This window comes from Sinocyclocheilus rhinocerous, unplaced genomic scaffold (genome assembly GCF_001515625.1).
Source record: "Sinocyclocheilus rhinocerous isolate Xijiao unplaced genomic scaffold, SAMN03320098_v1.1 scaffold2912, whole genome shotgun sequence".
NCBI lineage: Eukaryota > Metazoa > Chordata > Actinopteri > Cypriniformes > Cyprinidae > Sinocyclocheilus > Sinocyclocheilus rhinocerous.
The window spans coordinates 78,813-84,497 of record NW_015645522.1 but is presented as its reverse complement, the minus strand read 5'-3'; the positions used below and the strand labels follow the sequence as shown (position 1 = coordinate 84,497).

Below are 5,685 nucleotides of genomic sequence, written 5' to 3'. Positions count from 1 at the left end.
CAATTATTTCTGGGGCAATATATCGCACAACAAAAAGTTGTTATCGTGACAGGCCTAGTCAAAATAAAACTTGAAATGGTCTGAAAACGTGATGACTGCGTCAGTTTTTAATGAGCATTCAGCGTGATGAAATGAAATATATATCTTCTTGTCTGTGGCAGTGTTTAAAGGGCTTTTATGATGATGACCCGAAAATAAGTTGACTATTAAAAAGAACAGCTGAACATCAGTTCACAAATAAAAAATATTGGTAACATTTTACAATAAGGTGTCATTTAATGAGTAATTAACATGAACAAACAATGAACATGTATTACAGTATTTATTCATCTTTGTTTACATTAGTTACATTAGCATTGTTAGTTCATGTTAGTTCACAGTGCATAAACTAATGTTAACAAACACAACTTTTGATTTTAATAATGCATTAGTAAATGTTGAAATTAATATTAACTAAGATTAATAAATGCTGTAGAAGTAGGCTATTGTTTATTCTTAGTTCATGTTAACTAAAGTAGTTAACTAATGTTTACTAATGAAACCTTATTGTAAACGGTTTCCAGAATATTGTTCAAATTGTTACTGCCTTTAGTTAATATTTCTGAATAAATATAAAAATGCATAAAAACACTATAAAATGTATAATTAGTATTACAATTTTAAAATAAAATAAAAAATAATATTAATAAAATACAAAATAGAATTATATGTGTTCTCTTTTTTATGTAATATTTCTATATAAATATATATTTCTATATAAAACTGCCTCCTCATTTTAAAACACCACCGCACGCCACTGATATATATTTATTTCCAGCTGAGAGGCACTCAGCTGGAAATAACTCACATGCTCCTATAACTGTAACAATATTTTCTTTTAAATTTCAACTAATTATAAAGTAAGTAAACAACTCTCCCGCTTAGATACCACTACTTTGTTTCACGTCAAAATAAAACTTGAAATGGTCTGAAAACGTGATGACTGCGTCAGTTTTTAATGAGCATTCAGCGTGATGAAATGAAATATATATCTTCTTGTCTGTGGCAGTGTTTAACAATGAAATGTATAATTAGTAATAAAATAAAAAATAATATTAATAAAATACAAAATAGAATTATATGTGTTCTCTTTTTTATGTAATATTTCTATATAAATATATATTTCTATATAAAACTGCCTCCTCATTTTAAAACACCACCGCACGCCACTGATATATATTTATTTCCAGCTGAGAGGCACTCAGCTGGAAATAACTCACATGCTCCTATAACTGTAACAATATTTTCTTTTAAATTTCATGCTGTTACAGTCACACTCCCTGTAAAACTCCATATTGTAGTTATTTATCGCCCTCCAGGTCAGTTGGGAAACTTTCTAGAAGAACCGGATATGCTGCTGTCCTCATTACCGGAGGATGGCAGCCCTCTTGTTCTTCTCGCGGACTTCAACATCCACCTTGAGAAGCCATTTGCTGCTGGCTTCCACTCTCTCCTAGCCTCTTTCGACCTTCGGCAACTCAACACCACAAGTACTCATAAATCATGTAACCAGCTTGACCTCATCTTTACACGCAATTGTATCACAGATTAAATCTTGTTTAAACCTTTGCACTTCTCGGATCATTTCATTATCACTTTTGATCTACATCACCACCAAACCCTCTGCCAGCTTCATTTAGACGAAAACTAGGTCTCTTTCTCCTTCTCGACTTTCCTCTGTGGTATCTTCATCTCTTCCCACCCCCACAAATTTCTCATCATTAGATGTGAATTGTGCCACAGATACGACTTATTTTCTATCCTAACTACCTGTCTAGGCAATATCTGTCCTCTTTCCTCCAGACCAGCACACGACTCCCTCCAATCCCTGGTTATGTGTTGTCCTCTGTGAGCAGTGGAGAGAAAATGGTGCAAAGATTTAGCTAATCTCAGTAAGTGTTGTATCAGTCACTGATATCCTCATTTTCCACCAAGGTAAAACTTTTCCATCGCTGCCAAAACTTCCTTTTTTATAATAAGATCAATGGCACATCACATACACGGAAACTCTTCAAAACATTTAATTCTCTTCTCTGTCTATTAGACTATGTAGAAAATCAGCTGCACCTTGAAATAGATCCTGAATGATATCTATTTAATGTCAATTGTTAAATATTCCCAAACTTTACTGATGAACTGCTGAGCCATGAAAAGTTGGATAAAGTAAAAAAAAATTCAGCACTCGACTCTCGCGCTTCTCCCTCCTGCTTGTCGTCTTTTTGCTTTTCTGGATTTGTATGGCTGGACTTCCATCATGCGCAATCTAACCACTACAAATGATTCAGAAAACAGCAGCATGACTGGTCTTCAACGAGCACAAAAAGATCCACGTCACACCTCTCTTTATCTCCCAGCACTGCTTATCGGTTGCGGCTCGCATCAAGTTCAAGACACTGATGCTCGCTTTAGTTGTGTATAGAGCAGCCACAGGCTCAGCACCTGTTTACTTCCACTCACTATTACGAATCTACATCCCCTCCAGAAGCCTGAGATCTGTAGTGAGCGACGCCTTGTGGTACCATCACAGAGAGGCACAAAATCACTTTCCAGAAGATTTTTGTCCACCGTTCCTGGCTGGTGTAATGATCTTCCCACCCTCATCCAGAATGCTGAATCCCTGACAAATTTCAAGCGACAGCTCTTTCATCAACATTCGACTACATCCTAAAAAAAAAAACTTTTGCTTTCTCTTTTCTTAATTCCTCTCCGTCTAGCTTGTACTAATCTGAGCAATGTCTGAAACTTTGTATTATGAGCACTTCCTGTGCCCCTTGTACTTCCTGGCACATTAAGGTACACATTCCATTGAACTACAGGATCATCACAAATAAAATCTATTACTGCCTCTGAACAAAATAAAATATCTGGCTAAAATACTACAATGGACTAACATAACTAAAAATCGCACATAACCAAAGAAATAATCAGCGATATCAGTGAAATTGAAATTTTATTTGCATCATTATACAGACCCTGTGCAACTTTTATGTTGCAGAGAAACTTAAAAAATAAATATCTTTGAAAAAAAAAAGTTTTATATGACAAGACTGGCCATTGAGTTTTCTTACATATTTGTCCAGTTTTATTTGGGTGTTTCTTTGTCAATGTCTTAATGAGGAAGCATTCAATCAAAGAACACACACACACAGTATATACATGTGACTAAAAACTTTTGCTGTTCTCCAACAAAACAGAAAAAACTCATCACAAATCTTGTGGCATTTCACAGCAAAACTAATCATTTGAGCTAATCTCATATTCACTGTATCTGAATCTCACAATATTTATTTGAAATATTGAATCTGTTGAAAACATTTGCTCACTCTGACACAAAACAATGCTTTTTAATATGAGTCACTAGAGTGGTTGACTGAGTGAAACTCTCTCCACACTGAGTACAGTGATACAGCTTCTCTCCAGTATGAACTCGCTCATGCTTTTTCAGGTGTTCAGACCGAATGAAACTCTTGTCACAATGTGAGCACTTGTAAGGTTTTTCTTAAAGGGTTAGTTCACCCAAAAATGAAAATTTGGCTGCGTTTTACTCACCCCCGAGGCATCCTATAGGTGTATATGACTTTCTTCTTTTAGACAAATCCAGTCAGAGTTATATTAAAAATTGTAAAAATCAGCTTCAGTCCAAAAGACCTGAAATAAAAAGCGCCCTTCCATAAAAAAAAGTGTCTCACACGGCTCCGGGGGGTGAACAAAGGCCTTCTGTAGCGAATCGATGCGTTTTTGTAAGAAAAATATCCATATTCAAAACGTAATAATCATTTGAATCTAGCTTGTGTTCACTGTTGTAAACAGTCTTTTGGACTGAAGAAATGCAACACCAGCTGACTGAAATGATAGAGCTTGAAAGATCAAAGACAATTTTTAATATAACTCCGACTGGATTCGTCTGAAAGAAGAAAGTCATATACACCTAGGATGCCTCGGGGATGAGTAAAACGCAGCCTAGTTTTCATTTTTGGGTGAACTAACCCTTTAAGAAAAACCTTACAAGTGCTCACATTGTGACACCCTTTCAGTGTGAATCCTTTGGTGTCGTTTCAAATAGGCAGCTGTAGAAAAGCTCTTTCCACACTCACAACACACACGATCTTTTAACATGTGTTTTCTGGTGCTTTTTACAACTGCGCAGGCTTGAAAATCTTTTCCCACAGTAAGAACACGCATGAGGCTTCTCATCTGAATGAACTGTCAGGTGACTTTTTAGACATGATGATGAAATAAACTTTTTATCACACTGATCACAGCTAAATGGCTTTTCTCCAGAAGGAATGTGCAGATGATAACTGAGACCAGATGCATCTTTGAAACTCTTTCCACACTGAGTACAGTGATACGGCTTCTCTCCAGTATGAAGTCGCCGATGTGCTTTCAGTTTTTCAGACTGAGTGAAACTCTTGTCACAATGTGAGCACTTGTAAGGTTTTTCTCCAGTATGAATCATTTGGTGCTGTTTCAGATTATCAGCTCTAGTAAAGCTCTTTCCACACTCACAACACACATGATCTCTCACTTCATTATGTGTTTTCTGGTGCTGTTTATAGCTGGCCACAGTTAAATGGCTTTTCTCCAGAGTGAACATGCAGATGATAACGGAGACCAGATGCATCAGCAAAACTCTTTCCACGCTGAGGGCATGTGTATGGTTTCTCTCCAGTGTGGATTCTAATGTGTCCTTTAAGGTTTTCTTTGTCTCTGAAACTCTTTCCACACTGTGAGCAGGTGTGCAGCTGTTTTGCTTTTTTTCTTGAAGTTTTGATTTTACAGTGTTCCTCCTCCACTTCATTCACCTCATGTCTTCGCTGTTTTACTTCAATCCAGTCTAAAATAAACAAATGATATGGTTAAAATAAGTGGAACTGATTTAATAGCAGAAACCAAACGAGGTCACATATTTATCTGAGTATCAAGGATCAGATCTTTGAAGTGCCAAAGGATAGTTCTGTCATTTCTTGTTAATAAAATTAAAATGTGGACATGATCATCTAGATGGTGATTTACCATTCCTATTGCTCATTAGTTCACAGCCACTAAATCTTTTTGCCTGAGGCTTTAATGTTTCTCAGCAGTCAACAATAAAAAATCAAGAATGGACACCAACTTGTTTGTTCCTCAGTATCTTCATGTTTTATTCTGGATGGTTCTGGATCACTCATGTCTTCAATCTCCTCTTTGACAAACTCCATCTTTACCATGTCACAGATTTCAGCTGCTGCACCTGGAGTTTGTACCTGTCATGAAGGATGATGTGAATATCCCTCACCTTTTTAACCCAGTTAAAGCACAAACCCCGCCCACCACAGATTCTAAAGATTTCATTGGTCGTGTCAGTCACATTGATCGCCTACACAACACTGAAACAAATCCAGTACAAACCTGTAACGTTATAGGTTTATTTTTAGTCAAAACAACCAAATTTTAGAAAATCCCCCAACTCAAAATGTTGGTTTTGTTCATATTTTTTATTAAAGGGGTCATATGATGCTTTTTTAAAGATCATTATTTTGTGTATTTGGTGTAACAGAATGTTGACATGCTTTAATGTTCAAAAAACACATTATTTTTAAAATACTGTACATTATTGTAGGTCCTCTATGCCCCGCCTCTCTCAAACGCTTCGTTTTCTACAAA

General features: G+C 36.2%; 1 pseudogene; it reads right to left on the bottom strand.

Moving 5' to 3' along the window:
• The window catches only part of LOC107706053 (oocyte zinc finger protein XlCOF6-like), a 30,023-nt pseudogene that overhangs the window by 3,411 nt on the left and 20,927 nt on the right, over nt 1-5,685 (bottom strand).